Consider the following 22,059-nt stretch of genomic DNA (forward strand, 5'->3'; position numbering starts at 1 on the left):
CAATGCTGAACAACTTGCTCCCCATTCCCTACCAGTCAAACATCTCATCACATTTATTACTTTTTAAAATCACTTTACCTATGTCTAATTGCCTCTAAAATGTGGAAGGGGTTAAGAGTCAATCATTTTCCATCAGAACTGGTGACTGGAATGGAATGAAACAGGGGCTGGGGAATAAAATAATAGTGCTACTGAGAAACATACACTACGTCTGTAATTTTTCTAAACAGTGTCGCTGTGATTAAAAAATCGGAATTGACATAAGACTTTAAACTGACAGAAATGGGATGGTGGATGCTTAGTGACGTTCGTGAAGTAATGTGGTTTGAATTGATATTAAGTAACTAGACACATAACAAACAGAGGTTTTCAATGTGAATTTGTCAACGTCTGCTGGGAGGTATTAAAAAGGGTTTGATCAGCAAAACAACGCATACGCCGGGTTTAAAGAACGGGCTCTGCGCGATGCTGCGCAGACCTGGGACCTGATAGGCTGTTCAGCATCTCACGTGATCGAGCTGTCAGCATCCTGAGAGAGCTGTTGCTGCGAAAACTGTTCGGGAAGTAATGAATGAAACTGTCGGGACACTTGGAAGAGGGTCTTGCAGGGGAGCTATAAGGAATGGAGGGAGGAAACCTGTGAATTGTGTTCTGGACCGTTCTTGAGTATAGACGTTCAAGGTGAGTCACATTATTGATTAAAGATCGTGCAAATATTTAATAGTATAACATGGAAGGGTCTTACTGTGTTAGCCTGCTGTTCATCAATTACAGGCAGTTGAAAACTATTGAGCGTAGTTAGGTTTTGTGCTGTTAACAGGCATGTTTTCTGCTTGTACCGTCTCGTATATTGGTAGTAGGGAAATGCTTGATTTATGTTTTTTATGCCAATATCTTGAACTAAAGAGACTTTGAAGTGGCTGCACTGATTCTGAGTAATTTATCACTTGGTAGGGCAGGAGACAGTTGGGAGTATGTTGTGTAGAAGAATGTTTTTATATGTGAATTGTTTGAGACATGCTTTCATAGTACCCTACATGCGACCCAGCCAAGGTGGGGTAAGGAGATGGAGGAAGGAGATGAGATTGAGCAGATTTGGCTCACCTTTATTTTAATTATCCTTATTTCTGGTTCAGATATTTTCTATAAGGGAAAGCTACTGGGCAGAAGCTGAGAGGTTTTGTTTTTTTTACTGCTTTATTCGGGAACAAAACCAGCCAATGCCAATGTACTAACACTTCGTCGTGAGATATCACAGACTTCAGAGGATGATCAGAGTGTAGACAGATTGCTTTCTGAGTCATGAGGAAGCAGAGTTTTAAATGTTGAGATACCTCAGGTTGAGTGAAGTTTAAATCTGTTAAGAATTCCTTCTCCACCTCCCACTTGCCTGCTGGGGAAAATACACATATGGGTAAAAGTCAACTCTCAGTAGTAGAATTCTCGGCTCTGAGTCAGAAATATGTGCATTCAATATCAATGCCGGAGACTGGAAGAAAATGCCCAGTGCAGTACTGAAAGAGTGCTACACTGCCAGAGTGCCCTTTCAAAGGTGGTATTTTAAGCTAGGGTTGTAGAGATTTAAAGAAAATTGGAGAATTGAGATCTATGAGGAACTGCCCATAGGAGGACATGAGGCCAGTGTAGATCAGCCATCAACATATTGAATGGTGGGACAGGCGTGACCGGCCTCTTGGCTTACTCCTGCTTTTTTTTTATTTTGATGTGGAGGTTAAAGTTTCCTTGTGTTAAGGGAATATTAAAGTCACTTTCACACCACTAAAATGGATTGCTCCAGAAATGAGTAGGACAACATTTTAAGGCTCTGTGATGGAGTGCGATTGGAAACTTGTGATCAGTTACCATTTGAGTCTGGTAATTCCCATCAAATACAGACACATTTTCATTTAAAAAATACTTGGGTGGAATCCCCCTGTGGAAATCTGAATTAAAAAAGAGAAAGTGGTGTGAGTGCTCAGAAAGTTGGTGTTTCCAGTATTTCTGTTTCTAGCATCTGCAATTTAGTTTCATGCAGGGAAACCACAGGAGATGTGCAGTGACATCAGATGGAAGATGACAGTAATATGGATGCTGTTTTGCAGACAATTATACTATTGTGAAGAGTTCAGCAGGTTTATAGACTACTACTGGGAATTGGTGGGTTGCTTTCCCAGGACATGGTTTTTGCTTGGCTCAAAACATCAACTGTTTATTCATTTCTATAGATGCTACCTGACCTGCTGAGTTCTTCCAGCAATTTGTGTGTGTCACATGATTTGTAATCCATTCTTTGAGTCTACAGTGTGAAGCTAGGGCTTTAAGCCAACCATTAACAGCTTCTACCTGGCCAAGGGACCAATGGCAGCCGGGGTTTGGAAATGAGAGACCAGTGGGAACTGAGGGATAGAACTGGGCTATATGCAGTAGGTTGGTAAATAGGAGTGAGGATCAATGGGCAGTGAGGCTTCTGGTTAGAAGATGAATGAAAGCTAGGAGGCCAGTAAGAAATAAAAGGTATAGGCAGGTAGAAAACAAATGGGATACTTGAGGAGTATAGGAAATAGAAAAGTATATTTGAGGATAATCAGGAAGGTTAAAAGAAGGCATGAGGTTGCTCTGGCAGACGAGATGAAGGCGAATACCAAGGCTTCTACAGATACATTAGAAACAAAAGGATAGCAGAGGACAAAATTGGTTCACTTTGTGGCCATCTATGCATAGAGTTGAAAGAGATGGGGGGGGGAGGATCCTAAATGGAATTTTTGCATCTGTGTTTACTTGGGGATGGACACAGAGTCTATCGAACTGAAGCAAAGCAGTAACGAGGTCATGCACCATAAACGGATTGCGGAAGAGGAGGTGCTTTATGTCTTGAGGAAAACTAGGGTGGATAGCTCCCCAGGAACAGACCTTGGGAAATTACAGGAGTTCTGGCAGATGTACTTAAAATGTCCTTCGCCATGGGTGAGGTCCAGGGGACTGCTGCATTGATAATGTTGTTCAAGAAAGACTCTAAGAAAAAGCCATAAATTTACAGGCTGGTGAGCCTGAAGAGAATAGTGGGTAAATTATTATAAGGCATTCTGATTGATAGAATGTATAAGTATTTGGACGGACAGGGCCAACATAACTTTGTGCATGGTCGGTCATTTCTAACCAATCTTAAGAGTTTTTTGAGGTTACCAGGACAGTTGACTAAGGAAAGGCAGTGAATGTTGTCTACATGGACTTGTGTTGGGAGAACAGAAGACTCTCAACAGAGAAAATTAAAACATAGAATCTGTTACAGATTCTTAAAGACAGGTAAAGTCACAAACTATTACCAAATATTCCAAGGCTGAAGTTGAAAGCAATTATGATCACATGTGCATAATGTTTAACATTGTGCACATGTAATCACCTCCCAGGTCATGGACTCTTACTACTGCCATCAGGAAGAAGTACAGGAACCTCGGGACTCACACCACCAGGTTTAGGAACAATTATTATCCTTCAACCATCAGGTTCCTGAACCAGAGGAAATAACTGAACTCAAATACACTTGCCCCATCACTTAACTGTTCCCACAAGCTTTGGACTTGCTTTCAAGGACTCTACGTCCCATGTTCTCTATGTATTGTTAATTAATATTTTTCTTTTTGTATTTGCACAGTTTGTTGCCTTTTGCATGGTGGGCCTGCCCTATTGGTGTAGTCTTTCACTGATATATTGAGTATGCCCACAGGAAAATGAATCTCAGGGTTGTATTTGGTGACATGTATATGCATTGATAATGAACTTCTAAACATTCAACATATTAAAGTAGTTTATTATTTTCACATGTACAGGTACGGTGGAAAACCTTGTTTTGCATGCCATCTGTACAGATAACTTCATCACATCTGTACATTGAGGTAGTACAAGGAAAAGTCATAGAATGCAGAATGAAGTGTTATATTTACAGAAAGTGCAATGGAGGCAATAAGGTTCAAGCCCATACCAAGGTAGACTGAAGGTCAAGAGTCCATCTGATCATACTGGGGGTCCATACAATTATATAGGCATCCGTTAGTCTCATGAGACCATGGAAGGTTTCCAGAGTGCAGGCCTGGGCAAGGTTGTATGGAAGACTGGCGGTTGCCCATGCTGCAAGTCTCCCCTCTCCATGCCACCGATGTTGTCCAAGGGAAGGGCATTAGGACCCATACAGCTTGGCACCGATGTCGTCGCAGAGCAATGTGTGGTTAAGTGCCTTGCTCAAGGACACAACACGCTGTCTCAGCCAAGGCTCGAACTAGCGACCTTCAGATTACTAGACGAACACCTTAACCACTTGAGCATGAGCCAATAGTCTTGCAGCAACAGGATAGAGGTGGCACTTGGGCCTAGTGGTACGTGCTTTCAGGCTTTCGTATTTCCTGCCCAACGGGAGGAGCCAAAAGAGAGAATGCCTGCAGTGAATGGACTCTTTGATCATGTTAGCTGCTTTAAATAATACAATGAAATATGTAGACACAGCCTTGGAGGGGAGGCTGGGTTCCATGATGTGCTGTGCTCACATATGGGCTTTTATAAGATTTTAAAATATTGCTTGAACTGAAATCTCAGCACTGAGACAAATTTCAGTGTGTGAAGCATGAAACAGTAGACTAGTATTCACAAGAAGATTAAATATCACTGGTTTGGAACTACAATTTTTTTTGCACCTACTTGTTGATTCACAGCTTTGTCAAACTATCAAGGGGAATTGTGTTTCTACAAATTGCTTCAAATGTTTTGCTATAAGCATTTTAACTATTTTCTTTATTGGAAGATTGCTTGAACTAAACCACGCGTTAATATATTACAATATGTTGGAAATATACATTTGAACATCCCAAAATAGTTAACTGCAGGTTAAACAATTTGTGTTGTGCGAATGTGAAGTGCATTTTTATTCAAACAAACAGAATATGACATAGTGTTTATACAGGTCCCAAAATAGACCACAAAGTCAGTTGGTTAAACTCAACAAAGATCCATAAAGTAATGAAACAAATAATTTTATGGTGTTATTCGAAGGATCACTTGAAGGTATTGATTGGAGCAATGTATTGATATTAATATTTGAAATGAGAGAAAACCCTTTGAGTTAGTTCTACCATTCAATCGTCAGCCTCACAGCTCCCGTGATCTGGGTGTCAGTTTTGGCTATGAGTTCTCCCTGTGCAGAGTTTGCACATTCTCCCTGAATGTATGGGTTTGCTCCATGTGCTCAGCTTCCCTCCCACATCAAAATGATGTGCCAATGGGTAGTTAAGTGGCCACTGTAAATTATCCCTAACATGAGATGGGTGGTCAATAGATTGCAGGCAATTGAGTTGGGTGAATGGGATTGCTGTAAGAGGTGGCAGTGACTCAAAGGGCCTAATAGTTGTATAGTTCTATGTTGTATCAAAATATGAGTAATTGAACCATGCCACTGAAAGTTAAATCAGAATTTTATTCTATTTCTTATTTGAGCATAAGACTTCTAGTCCATAAAATCATAAGAGCAGAATTAGGCCATTTTCCCCATCAAGTCTACTCCACCATTCCATCATAGCTGATTTATTATCACACAATCCCATTCTCCTTCCTTCTCCCCGTAACCTCTGACACAGTACTAAACAAGAAGCTATCAATCCCTGCTTTAAATATATCCAATGAGTTGGTCTCCACAGCCATCTATATAGGCATCCGTTAGTCTCGTGAGACCATGGATTTTTGCCCTGGGAGGTTTCCATGGTGCAGGCCTGGGCAAGGTTGTGTGGGAGACCGGCAGTTGTTTGTGGCATTGAATTCGGCAGATTCACCATCCCCTGGCTAAATAAATTCTTCCTTGTCTCTGTTCTAAAATGTTTTCCTTCTGTACTGAGGTTATGCCCTCTGTTCTTGGAGATCCCCACTATATGAAACATCCTCTCCACGTCCACTCTATCTAGGCCTTTCAATATACAAAGGCCTTTCAATGAGTTGATTCTAGTCATAACCAACCTCTCAAAGCATTTAGTCCCAGTAGATGTAAGTGCCATTGGTGATAGTTGTTGAGGCAGCTCACCCTTCTCTTGGGACCTGGTATGATTGGCACCCTTTCAATTTAATTTGCTTTGTTTCTTCTCCATTAAATTTGTATTGTTTTTTCTCTTGCTTTCCAGAACGTGTTGCTCTTGCATCAGAAATTATTTATTTATTATATCCTCCATTAATTTTTTTCTGTCACAAACATAGAGTAACAGCCCTTAGCCCAACGTATCTCTGCTGATTATAATGCAGGTTAAATATCCCTCACCCAAAGTTCTAAAATTGGACCCCCCCGCCCCAAATTTATTTTTGAGTACTGACATGATGTCACACTTGGAAAATTCCATAAGACATTGGGAAGGTTCGCAGATCTCTGAGCATCAGACAATTTTGAGAAGTGGCCTCATATGGGTAATGAACAGAAGTTAATGAAAAAGAGAGAAACACGACATAAAGCGAAAAATGAAGATCTCGATTGTGTATTGAAATGGTGGATTCGTCAGCATCGGAGTCAACGTCGTCAGTATATCACTTAACGGTATGCTGACTGTGACACAGACAAAGATCTATCACGATCAACTGAAAATCAAAGCAATTATAAATATTGAGAAGGCTGCTTGCAGAAATTTAAGAAAAGGCACAACATTCAATTTTTAAAGATTTGAAAAATTGTAAAGATAAATCATCTGCTGGTCATGAAGCAGCAGAGAAACTGAGTTTGCTGAGATCACTGCTGGTGAAAATCTATCACCAGAACAACTCTACAATGCTCATTGCTTTTATACCTTGCAAAAAAACCTTTTATATAAAAAAAAAGTAGAATACAAATACAGTGTACTGTAACTTTTTAATCAAAACACAGCGTGGAGACTGAAAGCATGCTGTTGCTTGTTCAACAGCTGATTCGGGTATTTTCCTGGTGCTGCTATGTTGCTTTTATTACCCTGCACGCATTATATTTTCATTTTGTTAATGATATATAATGTATGTGATGAACAAGACAAAGACTGTTTGCCAATAGCATACAAATTCAGAGTAGGAAATAATGGCAACCCTAAATTATCTCATCATATATTCTGAAATCCAAAACATTTTCATCCCCAAGCATTTCAGATAAGGAGTATTCAACCCTTACCAATCTAAACTCATTCCATTAGCTTGCACACGGTCTGTATCCCTCTATTCCATGCACGTTGATGTGTCTGTCTAAATGCCTCGTAAATGTTGCTCTGATAGCTGGTTCCATAATCGACACTAGCAGTGCATTCCATGTACCTACCACTATTATATTAAAAACAAGAAAACAAAACTCGTTTTGCAAATCTCCTTTAACCTTTCCTCACTTGCCTTAAACCTATGCTGTCTAGTATTAGATATTTCTGCTGTGGGTGAAAAACTTTGTCTATTGGCCCCATATAGCTTTCATAATTTTGTATACTTCTATCAGTTTTTGAGGCTCCAGAGAGTGCAATTCAAGTTTGTTCAACCTCTCCTTGTAACAAATACACTCCAGTCCAGGCAGCATCCTAGTAGCTTCTTCTACAACTTTTCCAAAACCTCCACAAACTTTCTGTACTGGGACAACCAGAACTGCACACAATACTCCAAATGTAGCTTAAGTGAAGTTTATTATCTTGCAGTCTACCAGTTTTTCCAGTTTATCTCCTAAAGGCTGCTGCTATTGTCCTCCATCGTTTATTGTATTTCCAGAGTTCCATAACACCTCAGTCTTCTATATGTGTGTTCTGTTACCGCCTGCAACTTGCTGTCCAGATTAATAGAATACATGATCATTGTAAAATTGTAGGGGGCAGCAAATTCATGCTCACTACTATTGCAGCTTGCCTTTGCATTAGAGCCAAACCTTAGCCGGCATTCTTTGCAAGGCTATTCCAAAGTCTTGCTGCCTACTATACAGGAGCTCACACTTAAAACAGACTCCTCCTTTTCAGTTTTCTAAACTCCAAATTGATTTCAAGTGGGGGTTTTTGTACACCTAACACCTTCCTTACTGGATTGTGTGGAGTGGGACAACACCCATTATAAATAAATACATGAGATTAAGTACAGAATATCTCCAGCCAAATTCTTTCTAACAGAAGTTCTCAGTAATCCACACTCTTGGCTCCTCTTCTCCCTCTGTGGAGAAGTCATTGCATAGGCTAGCCTTTGACAAGATTGTCCTCTCTAACATTTGTGATCCTTCATGGCTGTGGGTAAAGCTTGCAAGTGTCTGGACTAATTTGCATTGGAAGTGAGAAATGGTTTCACTCTCCCAGTCCCAGGTTCACTGTAAACTACTACTGCTGATTCTTGTCACATCTCAGAGTTTGCTGCTTGCTGTTGTTACTGACGATACCCAAATCCTATACTCAAGGACAGAACGCTTCATCTACTTTCTCTTCAGTCCACAATTGCAGGGTAAAATTTGCTACCACTGTAGTTTTGCCTAAAGTCCAGGTATTGATTGATCTCACTGATCTTGTGAGTACCTTGGGTTTAATATTACAGACATAATGTGAATTTTTTTCATTGCGGCAGCAGTACAGTGCCATCCATTAAATACTGTATGTGTGTGTGTAATATATATATTCTCTCTCTCAAAGATAGAAGTAGAGTTCATGGGGTGCTTCATTAGTCTGGGGAAGAAGCTGTTTCTAAAACATAGTGTGTCTTCAAGCTCCTGTACCACATCTCTGACGGCAGTAATAAAGAGAACATGTCTTGGGTGACGGGGGCCTTTTGTATATCCTCAATGCAGCAGGATGAGTTTGCAACACAGTACAACCTTTTCTGATGCTGTGCAGTGGCCCCTGCATGTCAGATAGTGATGCAACCAGTTCTCTCAGCTTCTGTAAAATAAATAAATAAACAAATTTCTAGAGTCATTGACATATTAAATATCATCAACTTCTAATGAAGTATAACCATTGGCATACCTTCTCCATAATTGCATCAGTGTGTTGGGTCTGGGATAGGTCTTCAGAAACATTGATACCCAGGAACTTGAAACGACTAACTTTTTCCACTGCTGACCCCTGGATGAGGACTGGTGTATGTTTTCTCGACTTCCCCTTCCTGAAGTCCACATCAACTTCTTCGTCCTACTGATGTTGTAACCCCACTCAACCAGCTGATCTATCTTACCCCTGTATGCCTCCTCATCAGTATCTGAGATTTTTGTCAGAAAATCTGTAGATGGTGTTTGAACTGTGCCAAGCTACAGAGTCATGGCTTTAGTAAAGCAGTGGGCCAAGCTGAGATGCACCAGTGTTGATTATCAGCAAGGAAGAGATTATTTCTGATCCATTCAGGCTGTGGTCTCCCAGAGAGAGTAGAACAGACTTCAGAATCAGGTTTAATATTACTGGTATATGTTGTGAAATTTGTTGTTTTGTGACAGCAGTACATTGCAATACAGTATATAATTATAAAAATACTTATTGCAATTTATAGATGTATTTCTATATAAAATTAAATTGTATAAGCAATGAAAAAGGAGGGGAGAAGTGAAGTAATGTTTATGGGTTTACTGTTCATTCAGAAATCAGATGGCAGAAGCAAAAAAGCTGTTCCTGAAATGCTGAGTATCTCTTCAGGCTCCTGTAGCACCTTGAGGGTATCAACAAGCAGAGGGCATGTCCCGAGTGATTTGGGTCCTTGAAGATGTAGCCTTTTTGAGGCATCACTTATGAAGGTGTACTTGATGCTGGGAGGCTAGTGCCCATGATGGAGCCAGCTGGGTTTGCAACTTTCTGCAGTATTTTTTCCCCCAATCCTGTGTAGTGGCTTACCAGTTAGAATGCTGTCCACAGTACATCAGCACAAATTTGCTAGAGTTTTGGGAGATATACCAAGTCTCTTCCAACTCAGAATCAGAATCGGGTTTATTATCACCGACATGTGTTGTGAAATTTGTTAACTTAGCAGCAGCAGTTGAATGCAATACATAATTTTTTTACTTCTATATTATAAACCAATTACAGTATATGTACATTGAATGATTAAAAATCATGTTTAAAAAAAACAGAAAAAAATATATTTTAAAATGTGAGGTAGTCCGAAGATTCAATGTCCATTTAGGAATCGGATGGCAGAGGGGAAGATTCTGTTCTTGAACCATTGAGTGTGTGCCTTTGGGCTTCTGTATCTCCTACCTGATGGTAACAGTGAGAAAAGGGCATGCCCTGGGTGCTGAAGGTCTGTAATAATGGATGCTGCCCTTCTGAGACACCGCCCCCTAAGGATGTCCTAGGTATTTTGTAGGCTAGTACCCAAGATGGAGCTGACTGAATTTACAACCCTCTGCGACTTCTTTTGGTCCTGTGTAGTAGCCCCCCTATACCAGACAGTGATGTAACCTATCAGAATGCTCTCCACGGTACATCTCTTGGAGTTTTTGGGTGTATTTGTTGACACACCAAATCTCTTCAAACTCCTAATGAAGTATAGTTGCTGTCTTGCCTTCTTTATAACTGCATCAATATTTTGGGACCAAGTTAGATCCTCAGAGATCTTGACACCCAGGAACTTGAAACTGATCACTCTCTCCACTTCTGATCCCTCTATGAGGATTGGTATGTGTTCCTTTGTCTTGCCCTTCCTGAAGTGCACATTCAGCTCTTTTGTCTTACTGACGTTGAGTGCCAGTTTATTACTCCGACACCAGTCCACTATTTGGCATATCTCCCTCCTGTACGCCCTCTCGTCACCACCAAGATTTTTACCAACAATGGTTGTATCATCAGCAAATTTATAGATGGTATTTGAGCTATGCCTAGCCATATAGTCATGGGTATATAGAGAGTAGAGCAGTAGGCTAAGCACACACCCCTGAGGTGCACCAGAGTTGATCGTCAGTGAGGAGGAGATGTTATCACCAATCCGCGCAGATTGTGGTCTTCCGGTTAGGAAGAAGGGTCCAATTGCAAAAGGAGGTTCAGAGACCCAGGTTCTGCAATTTCTGAATCAGGATTGTGGGAATGATGGTAATAAATGCTGAGCTATAGCGATGAACAGCATCCTGACATGTCTATGTTGTCTAGGTGGTCTAAAGTCATGTGAAGAGCCATTGAGATTGCATCTGCCATTGACCTATTGTGGCGATAGGCAATGAACTGTGAATGAAATCCAGCTGCTGTCATGCCTTCTTTGTAATTGCATCATGATGTTGGGCCCAGGATTGACCGTCAGAGATGCTGTCGCACTGGAAGTTGGAACTGCTCGCCCTGAATCTCAATGGACTAGTGTGTGTTCCCTTGACCTCCCCTTCCTGAAGTCCACAAACAATTCCTTGATCTTCTTAATGTTGTACAAGGTTGTAGCAACACCACTCAACCATCTGAGTTATCTCACTCCTATATACCACCTTGTCACCATCTGAAATTCTGCCAAGAGCTGTGTCACTGGCAAATTTATAGATGGCATTTAGACTGTGCTTAGTCAGTTTTGAGCGTAGAGAGAGTAGAGCAATGGGCTAAGCACGTGGCCTTGAGGTGTACTAGTGTTGATTCAGTGAGGAGATGTTATTTATGATCCACACAGACTGTGGTCTCCTAGTGAGGAAGTCAAGTATCCAGTTCCAGATCAAGGTCCAGGTTTTGGAGATTGATGAGTTTGGATGGTATGATTTTTCTGGACAGAGCTATAATCAATAATCAGTAGCCTGACATGGATCACCTGGACAATAATAATACCTAAGGCCTAGTGGGGAGCCAGTGAGATTGCATCTGCAGTTGAACTTTTTGTAGTGATAGGCAAATTGCAGATGATCCAGGTCCCTACTTAGACAGGAGTAGTGAGCTAAGCATGCATCTCTTGGGTCTACTGGTGTTGCTTGCCGGCAAGGAGGAGACGTTATTTCCTATACCCAGCTTCCCTATGGTCCTCTCATCCAAGGAACCCATCTCCTTTGTTCTCCATCAGTCTACACATACTTTCACTGTCCCCCTCTTTCAACAATGCAGCATCTGTTTCTGAAGTGACTACACTCTTATAGCCGGAAGAGTGCAGTTTTTATTGTGCATTTGGTCCTTTAAGGGCTGCCTTCAACTGCCTTGGCTACAAGATTCAGTGCAGTTACTGTGAAATCATGCAGTAGATCAAAAAACAACATTATTAACAGACATGGTGTGTTAAAGCACAGGGAAACCCATCAATACTGTTGGATGTGTCTTGCACTGGTAAATTATCAGATTTGTATAATTAGTTTTGGGGTTAGACCCAAACTGCTGTAACACCATTAGATGTAGGCAAGTAATATCTATATATTTTAGGCAAATGGACAGTTATTGTATTGTTAAATTTTATTTCAATATTTAATATGATCTAACTTAATGTTTACTTTGCGTCTAGTCTGCAGCAACCAGAGGATTCAAAGTTTGTTGATTAAATACTTTCCTTCAGAGAATTCACCATGACCCTTTCCATTCAAATTGCCTACAGCCTTCCTCAAAGGCTACCTGCAATATATGATTCACTCAGCAATGAAAAGAGTTATCTGTCCTAGACCCTATGATTGAGAGATGGTGACTCATATCTTCGTCATTTGCATGGTCACGATTGAATTCAATGCTCCAACAGGAATTGTACTTCACAATTACTTCAGCATGTTATTTTTGTATGGATTAAACACAATGCAGACATGTTAACACTTAGTGTTATGATTTAAAATTGCTTTGCCCTAAAGAAACAACATTTTCCAGGTGTTTTACACTGTACTTTAAAAAGCTTCTTCACTTTCCTCAATACTCAGCATAAACTTTTTACAGGTAACAAATAATGACTATAGAATATGCATCGGTGATGAAGACTGAGGAAGAATGATATAAATAAAATAGGAAAATTCACCAGTTGAAGAGTGCTCTGGGATTATTTACATCAAATTGAAGGCAGCAGTGGTTTAACATAGTCTTGGAAATTGCTCCTCCCATTGGTGTAGAATTAACTCACTCTGGATAGTGTTTGAACCATTTTCCCATGTACTGTCTTTGGGAGTCAAGGAGCCCGCATAATAGCAGAACTAAACTGCACTGAGATCTGTAATTTTCTCACGACATGTATCGCACATACTGTTGTGATTTACAGTCTAAACAATTCAGCTCAAATCAGTGGGTGAGAGAGGAATATTGAGCTGTGTTTTTAAAAAAAAGCCTAGCTGAGAGGTTCTCGTTCACATTGAGCTCTTGTTTCACCTACTGCTGGAAATGTTGATAATGGGTTTCCTATGGACTGTTTGTCTTTGTGGCTACACGCTCACATTGCAGGTTAATAGACTATGACTTCAGTGTAGTATCCAAGCCCAGGTCTTGGTGTTTAAAAACAGAATATGCTGGAAATGGTCAACAGGTAAGGCAGTATCTATGGAGAGAGAAACAGAATCAATGTTTCAGGTCAAAGAATATATTCTACACTACGCCAAAGTACTTAATTATCATAAGTGTGAGCGTTCAAAAGGGGCATAAAGCTATGAGCATGTGAGAGATTCTGCTTTTGCTGCAAATCATGAGCTTTAGAGAAGATCATGAACCTTTAATGTAGAGTCTCAGTCCGCTACATCAACAGTTTATTTCCTTCCATAGATGCTGCCTGACCTGTTGAGTTCCTCTGGTGTGTGTGCATGGTGTGTGTGCGTGTGTGGTGTGTGCGTGTGTGTGCGCGCGAGCATAGGGTCATGTGAGTTCATTGCTCAGGTTAACAATTACAGAAAGATTGTTTTAGAGGTGCTGACCAATGGTTAGCCTCCAACCATTGACACTGAGCCAAATTATCTGGCAATGCTGTTCATTGCAGACAGAGAGCATCCTTGTGCATGGCAGCAAATTACTTTACATCAATGACCGCCTTTCAAAAGTACTTTGTTGGCTGTAAAATGCTCTAATGTGTTAAGATTGTAAAAGTTGCTACAGGCCTTTGAACAAAACACTAGTAGCAATGTGCTACAAGTAGGTTGCCATGGAAACATTGCGGTTAGCATGCCGGAATTACAGCTCCGGGCATTGAAGTTCGGAGTTCAATTCCAGCACCGTCTGTAAGGAGTTTGCTTGTTCTTCCTGTGACTGTGTGGGTTTCCTCGATGTTCAGGTTTCCTCTCACAGTCCGAACACATACCAATTGGAAGGTTAGTTGGTCATTGTAAACTGTCCTGTGATTAGGCTAGGATTAAATACGTGGGTTGCTGGGCAGCACAGTTCATTGGACCAACTGTACTGTATCTCTAAATAAAACAAAATTGGCTATTAGTGTAATCAGGTGAGACACTTTTTTAAAGCTATCACTTGGACTAAAAACAAGGGGTATAGAGTAGAGAGGAGTGATCTTATTGCAGTATATATGATTCTATGGGAGTATAGAATAATCAGGCAAAGATGTTGACGTGCTTCCACTAGTGAAGGAGTCTTCGACAAAGATTAAATTAGTTTTAAACGACTGCTGATGTATATTGTAACTGAGATGTTTTGGATTTTTTTTTGTACAGGGTAGCAATTCTCTGCTCCAGTGGGTTATGGAGTCTGGGATACTTGTGTTTTTAAATAGGCATGCTTTTTTAAAAATATGAAACTGGGATATCACTTGAGCCACAGCTCCTTACAGAAAATTATCTTCCTGGCATTAACTTAGGAATTTTTTAATTGCATAATGACAAAAGTAGGAGTGAAGATCTTTGTCAGGACTGTTGATATTTGGCTCTATTGACCAGGTGGAATACATCCAGGGTTTTCTTAAGATGTGGCAGAATTTTCCATGGGGATAATTGATTTGAGGTAGTTGGAACTGGAAAGCTGATCATTAGTTAGTAGGCAGCAAGACCTTGCCTAACAAAGGTCACAGAGCATCAGAAGTGGAGTTGCAGGTAACTTGTCCTTCTATTGATACTCTGCTCCACCAAGTGAAGGTGGGCCAGCTCCTGTGGCTTAACCACAACTGCCAAGCGCTGGTCAGAGGCCAAAGAGGAACATTAGTCCTTTATGGTGGATTCCTGTTAATTCCTCACTTTCAATTATATTTAGCCAATCCAGTGCCAGGCTTATGGCATGCAAGAATTCACCATGGCTATACAGATATAAGCATGCATGTGCTACCTGCAGGAATGCAAGGTTACAAGAAAATAGAAGCAGGAGTTGGCCACCAGACCCCTCCAGCCTATCCCCAATTCAAGATCATAGTGGCTGATTTGCCCAAGGCTCCATTCCTCTGCCACGTTTATTCCGTGTAACACTGATTTTGGATTTTTAAAAACTTGGTTAAGTGCCCCAGTACCCCAGACTCCACAATCCTCTGGGGGAGAGAAATAGCAGAGTCTTTCCACACTCTATGAACAGAAATTCCAATGCATCTCAGCTTTAAATTACTGCAGGCATGCATTATAACTTGTGTCCTCTTACTGAAACTCTTACTAGTGGAAGAATGTCACTATTTAACCTATCATGCTCCTTGGGAAGTTTCCCTTTTGACTCTTCCCACTCACGTTCATGACCTTGCACTTTCCTACATTAACATCTCTTAGCCAAGTGTTTCCTTTCCCATTCAACTTATCTATATCCATTTGCAGAGTGCAAATATCCTCATTGCAGAATGCTTTTCCAACGAGGATAATTCTGCCATTTCTCCTTTAAGTCTTCTATGGATAGCACCAAGGAATGATCCTTGGAGGAACTTCACTAGCTTATTTCAGTCATTTCAAAAAAAAACACATCTATTCTGTTTGTGTTTTCTGTAATAATCAGTCTCCAACACACATTAACACTCTTCCTCGGTACCAAGAGACCATATCCATTGAAGGATCTCAATACATGCTCTCTGACAATACAAGTCAACTGGAGCTGTAGCATCAAGTCTGTTTGTTAAATTCTCACTGAACTAACACATTTGCCAAATGCTGTTTCCTTTCACAAAACCAAGTTAATTCAGTTTGCTTGATTAAGCTTTTCTAAATGACTCTCTTCTTTGAATTGATTCCCCACCTGCACCCCCTAACTCCACTATTACTTTATTACCTGTCAGTCACCTTGTGTGCAGCCTAGCTTTATGGTCATACAATCAATCTATTGGTATAGTCTCTCATGTATTTGTATTTAGTGTTTTTCTTGATCATTATTGTGTTTTTTTATCTTTCATGTTTTGTTTTTGAGCTCCATCTGATCTGGAGTAATAATTATTTAATTCTCCTTTACCCTTGTGTACAGGAAATAACACTAATGATTTGAATCTTGATTCTAGCATCTTTCAAACAATATGTTAAGTCAACTGGTCTATAGTTTTTGACTTTTGTCTCTCTCCCTCCTTGAATAACCTTACCCTATTTGAGTTTTCCAGCCCACTGTTGTCCTCCCCGGATCTTACAGAGTTCAGGAAAAGTTCAATATACGCAGTGACCACTTAATCAGGAGTGAAACCCCGTGTGGTCTTCTGTTGCTATAGCCCATCCACTTTCAGGTTCGACATCTGCATTCAGAGATGCTCTTCTGCACTTTTGTAATGCATGGTTATTTGAGTTACTGTCACCTTCCTGTCAGCTTGAATCAGTCTAGTCATTCTTCTCTAACCTCTCTCATTAATGAGGTTTTCAACACAGACCTGCTGCTCATTGGATGTTTTCATTTGTTTTTCACACCGTTCTCTGTGACAGTTGTGTATGAAAGTGCCAGAAGTTCAGCAGTTCCTGAGATTCTTTGCCACTCTATATCTGGCGCCAACAATGTTCCAAAATCAGTTACTTGGATCACATTTCTTCCCCATTCTAATGTTTGGTCTGAACCTCTTGACCATGTCTGTGTGCTTTTATCCATTGAGTTGCTGCAACATGATTGGCTGATTTAGACACTTGCATTAACGCGTATGTGTACCCAATAAAATGGCCATTGAGTGTATATGGGCAGAGGGGCACTCTAATTGCCAGTTAGCAATTTTTTAAGAGTTTAAGTAGATATGATATGAACATTTGAAATGCTTTATGTCACTGAAGTTGCTTTTATATCAGTGTCATGGTAGCCAGCGCCATCGGATCCTGGTCTAGGGGGTACCTACTGGTGCCAAAGACTTAACAGTTCTTGAGTATTGGGTTCTGCAAAGCCAGAGCCACAGTTCTTGTGTTCTGTGCCCACCAATGCTTGGGTTCCAGGGTGACCACTCCTGTCCTATACTTGAAGCTCACAATTGGAAATGAACTTGGCAGACTTCTGTGATATTGCCTCAGAATTCACTTAACTTGAAAGATTATGCATGTAGAGAAGATGATTTATCGGTCTCACTTGGGGAGAGTAATATTAAAGTGTTATGCAGTTGATAGAACCGTTGCCTCCATTTCCACTGAGGTTCAATCCTGCCCCACCCCCATGCTGTCTATATGAAGTTTGTGCGTTCTCCCTGTGACTACATGGGATTTCTCCCATGTACTCCAGTTTCTTCCCACATCCCAGACAGTAATTGCCCTAGTTTGTACACAAGTGGTAGAACTGAGGGAGTTTTAATGTGAATGTAGGGGGAATAAAATTGGATTACTGATGGTTAATTGCAATTGGGTCATTGATCGTCCACATTGGATCTGATGGACCAAAGGTCTGTTTCCATGATAAAGGATTTTTTAAAACAAATGTTTGGGGTCGGCCCAGGTGCGACAATTGAAGGAGTGAGTGAGGGGATTGGCTGAGAAGGAGCAGTTGATTTAAAACCCGGTCGGGACCAGCCTGCAACACAAATGTTCGAGGTCGGACGAGGTGCGACAAGTGAAATGAATTAGTCAAAGTATCAGCCAATATAATCAAGGTTTGCTCTAGGGGAGTGGCCTGTCAGGGAGCGGCCTTGTCGAAGGAAGTGCCTTGGGAGAAAAGTGCAAGTCTTTGTCTCGAGAGTCTTTGGCGAAGAGGTTGAGGGAGGAGACTACGCCACAGTTGGAGAGGGTGAGAAGTGGTGAAGAAATGACAGGTCAACTGATTCAGTGTGATATTTGCATGATGTGGGAGGTCAGGGATGTTGATTGTGCCTCTGGCTGCTACAAATGTGGAAAGTGTGTCCAAGTTCAGCTCCTGAAGGAGCGTGTTGGGGTACTGGAGAAGCAACTGGATGACCTCAGGTTCATCTGGGAAACCGATCGTTTTCTGGACAGAACCTACAGCGAGATTGTTACACCGATGGTACCGGAAGAGAGAAAGGGGGCGACGATGAGGAGGGGTTGGATGCTCAGAGTACAGGAGGCCCCGGGGGATATACCTCTTGAAAACAGGTTCACCCTCATGGAAGCTGTCGGGACAGAAGACAGTGCCAGTCTGAGAGGCGGACAGGTCTGCGAGTCAAAAATTGGTGCTGAAACAAAGCCGAGGAGACAGAAGTCGGCCAGAGCCGTGGTTGTAGGAGACTCCATAGTGAGAGGTACAGAAAGGAGTTTCTGTGGCAACAGGCGGGATTTAAGGATGGTGTGTTGCCTCCCTGGTGCCAGGATCCAGGGCATCACGGACTGATTGCAGGGCATCCTCAAGGGTGAAGGTGAACATCCGGAAGTGGTGGTGCATGTTGGCACAAATGATGTCGGGAAGAGGAGGAAAGAAATTCTGCAGCGTGACTTCAGAGAACTCAGAAGAAGGCTGAAAGGCAGGACCTCCAGGGTGGTTATCTCTGGTTTGCTTCCAGTTCCTCATGCTGGTGAGGGCAGGAACAGGGAGATAGGGGATCTGAGTGTGTGGCTGAGGAGCTGGTGTGGGAAGCAGGGATTTAGATTCTTAGACCACTGGGGTATGTTTTGGGGTAAGGATGAATTGTACAGAAGGGACGGGTTGCATCTTAACAGACAGGGGACCAGCATTCTGGCAGGCTGGTTTGCCACTGCTACCCGGGTGTGTTTAAACTAAGTAGTGGGGGGGAGGGGACGAACTGGAAATATAAGAATGGAGTTAAAGGGAAAGACAGAATAAGAAAAGTTAAGAGACAACAGAATTAACGGGGCAGAAAGCTCAGGAAGGGATCGGAGAGTATGGCCGGAAGTGCAATGGAAATCAATGTGAAAGGTGAGGGCAGTAAAAGTATTACTTTAAATGGATTAAAAGTATTATATATGAATTCACGGAGTATAAGAAATAAAGCAGATGAGCTTGAGGCTCAGTTGGAAATTAGCAAGTATGATGTTGTGGGAATAACAGAGACATGGCTGCAGGAGGACCAGGGCTGGGAAATGAATATTCAGGGTATACATCCTATCGAAAGGACAGACAGGTTGGCAGAAGGGGTGGAGTGCCTCTGTTGGTGAGGAATGAAATTCAGTCCCTTGCGAGGGGTGACATAGAATCAGGAGATGTAGAGTCAATATGGATAGAACTGAGAAACTGTAAGGGCAAAAATACCCTAATGGGAGTTATCTACAGGCCCACAAACAGTAGCCTGGATATAGGGTGCAAGTTAAATCAAGAGTTAAAACTGGCATGTTGTAAAGGTAACACTACTGTTGTTCTGGGGGATTTCAACACGCAGGTAGACTAGAGGAATCATGTTGGTAATGGACCCCAAGAAAGGGAGTTTGTAGAGTGCCTCAGAGATGATTCTTAGAGCAGCTTGTATTAGAGCCTACCAGGGAGAAGGCAATTCTGGATTTAGTGTTGTGTAATGAGCCAGATTTGATAAGGGAACTCGAGGTAAAGGAGCCATTAGGAGGTAGCAACCATAATATGATAAGTTTTAATCTACAATTTGAGAGGGAGAAGGGAAAATCAGAAGTGTCAGTATTACAGTTGAACAAAGGGGACTATGGACCCATGAGGGAGAAGCTGGCCAAAGTTGACTGGAAAGATACCCTAGCAGGGATGACAGTGGAACAACAATGGCAGGTATTTCTGGGAATAATACAGAAGGTGCAGGATCAGTTCATTCCAAAGAGGAAGAAAGATTCTAAGGGGAGTAAGAGGTGGCTGTGGATGACAAGGGAAGTCAAGGACAGTATAAAAATAAATGAGAGGAAGTATAACATAGCAAGGATGAGCGGGAAGCCAGAGGATTGGGACACTTTTAAGGAGCAACAGAAGAGAACTAAAAAGGCAATACGGGGGGAAAAGATGAGGTACGAAGGTAAGCTAGCGAAGAATATAAAGGAGGATAGTAAAAGCTTCTTTAGGTATGCGAAGAGGAAAAAATTAGTTAAGACCAAAGTTGGGCCTTTGAAGACAAAAATGGGTGAAATTATTTTGGGGAACAAGGAAATGGCAGACAAGCTGAACAGGTACTTTGGATCAATCTTCACTAGGGAAGACACAATCTCCCAGATGTAATAGTGGCCAGAGGACCTAGAGTAATGGAGGAACTGAAGGAAATTCGCATTAGGCAGAAAATGGTGTTGGGTAAACTGATGGGACTGAAGGCTGATAGATCCCCAGGGCCTGATGGTCTGCATCCCAGGGTACTTAAGGAGGTGGCTCTAGAAATCATGGACACATTGGTAATCATTTACTTTACTTTATACTTTATTGTCGCTAAACAATTGATAGTAGAATGTACAATCATCACAGCGATATTTGATTGTGCGCTCCCAACTCCCTGGATTACAAATATTAAATATTAATTTTAAAAATATTAAAAATAGTAAATATTAAAAATTTAAATTATAAATCATAAGTAGAAAATAGAAAAATGGAAAGTAAGGTAGTGCAAAAAGACCGAGAGGCAGGTCCGGATATTTGGAGGGTACGGCCCAGATCCGGGTCAGGATCCGTTCAGCAGTCTTATCACATTTGGGAAGAAGCTGTTCCCAAATCTGGCCGTACGAGTCTTCAAGCTCCTGAGCCTTCTCCCGGAGGGAAGAGGGATGAAAAGTGTGTTGACTGGGTGGGTCGTGTCCTTGATTATCCTGGCAGCACTGCTCCGACAGTGTGCGGTGTAAAGTGAGTCCAAGGATGGAAGATTGGTTTGTGTGATGTGCTGTGCCGTGCCGTGTTCACGATCTTCTGCAGCTTCTTTCGGTCTTGGACAGGACAACTTCCATACCAGTTTGTGATGCACCCTAGAAGAATGCTTTCTACGGTGCATCTATTAAAATTAGTGAGGGTTTTAGGGGACAGGCCAAATTTCTTTAGTTTTCTCAGGAAGTAAAGGCGCTGGTGGGCCTTCTTGGCAGTGAACTCTGCTTGGTTGGACCAAGTCAGGTCATTTGTGATATTGATCCCAAGGAACTTAAAGCTTTTGACTTGTTCCACTTGCGCACCACTGATATAAATTGGGTCGTGCGGTCCGCTACTCCTTCTGAAATCAACAACCAATTCCTTCATCTTGCTGACGTTGAGGGATAGGTTATTGCCTTCGCACCATGCCACCAGGTTCTTAATTTCCTCTCTGTACTCAAACTCATCATTACCCGAGATATGGCCTACAATTGTTGTGTCATCAGCAAATTTGTATATTGAGTTTGATAGAAACTTGGCTACACAATCATGGGTGTACAGTGAGTACAGCAGGGGGCTGAATACACAGCCTTGTGGGGCACCGGTGCTCAGAGTGATTGTAGAGGAGAGCTTGTCCCCTATTGTTACAGCCTGGGTCCTGTCTGTGAGGAAGTTGAAGATCCAGCTGCAGATCTGAGTGCTAAGGCCCAGATTCCGGAGCTTAGGACTCAGTTTATTTGAAATGATGGTATTAAAGACAGAGCTGTAGTCAATGAAAAGGAGCCTTACGTATGAGTCTTTATTCGCCAGGTGTTCCAAGGAGGAATGTAGGGCCAGAGAGATGGCATCTGCCGTTGACCTGTTGCTCTGGTAGGCAAATTGCAAAGCGTCAAGGTTGACCGGTAGGCTGTGGTTGGTGTGTGCCATAACCAATCTCTCGAAGCACTTCATAGCAATTGATGTCAGAGCCACAGGTCGATAGTCATTCAGGCATGCCACCTTGCTCTTCTTCGGCACTGGGATTATCGTTGCCTTCTTAAAACACTACGGGATCTTAGACTGAAGCAAGGAGCAGTTGAAGGTGTCAGCAAACACTCCAGCTACCTCGCTTGCACAGGACCGGAGAACCCGTCCTGGGACACAATCTGGGCCCGTCGCCTTCCTTGGATTTATCTTCAGGAAG

At 41.8% G+C, this 22,059-nt stretch overlaps 1 long non-coding RNA gene across 1 annotated transcript in view; it reads left to right on the forward strand.

Moving 5' to 3' along the window:
• The first annotated feature begins 488 nt into the window (after positions 1-488).
• The window catches only part of LOC134348969 (uncharacterized), a 36,768-nt gene continuing 15,197 nt past the window's right edge, over positions 489-22,059 (forward strand). The window contains exon 1 of the long non-coding RNA XR_010018543.1: positions 489-681. This is a non-coding gene — a long non-coding RNA (uncharacterized LOC134348969). The remainder of the gene's footprint in view (positions 682-22,059) is intronic.

Source organism: Mobula hypostoma, chromosome 7 (assembly GCF_963921235.1).
Source record: "Mobula hypostoma chromosome 7, sMobHyp1.1, whole genome shotgun sequence".
Taxonomy (NCBI): Eukaryota; Metazoa; Chordata; class Chondrichthyes; order Myliobatiformes; family Myliobatidae; genus Mobula; species Mobula hypostoma.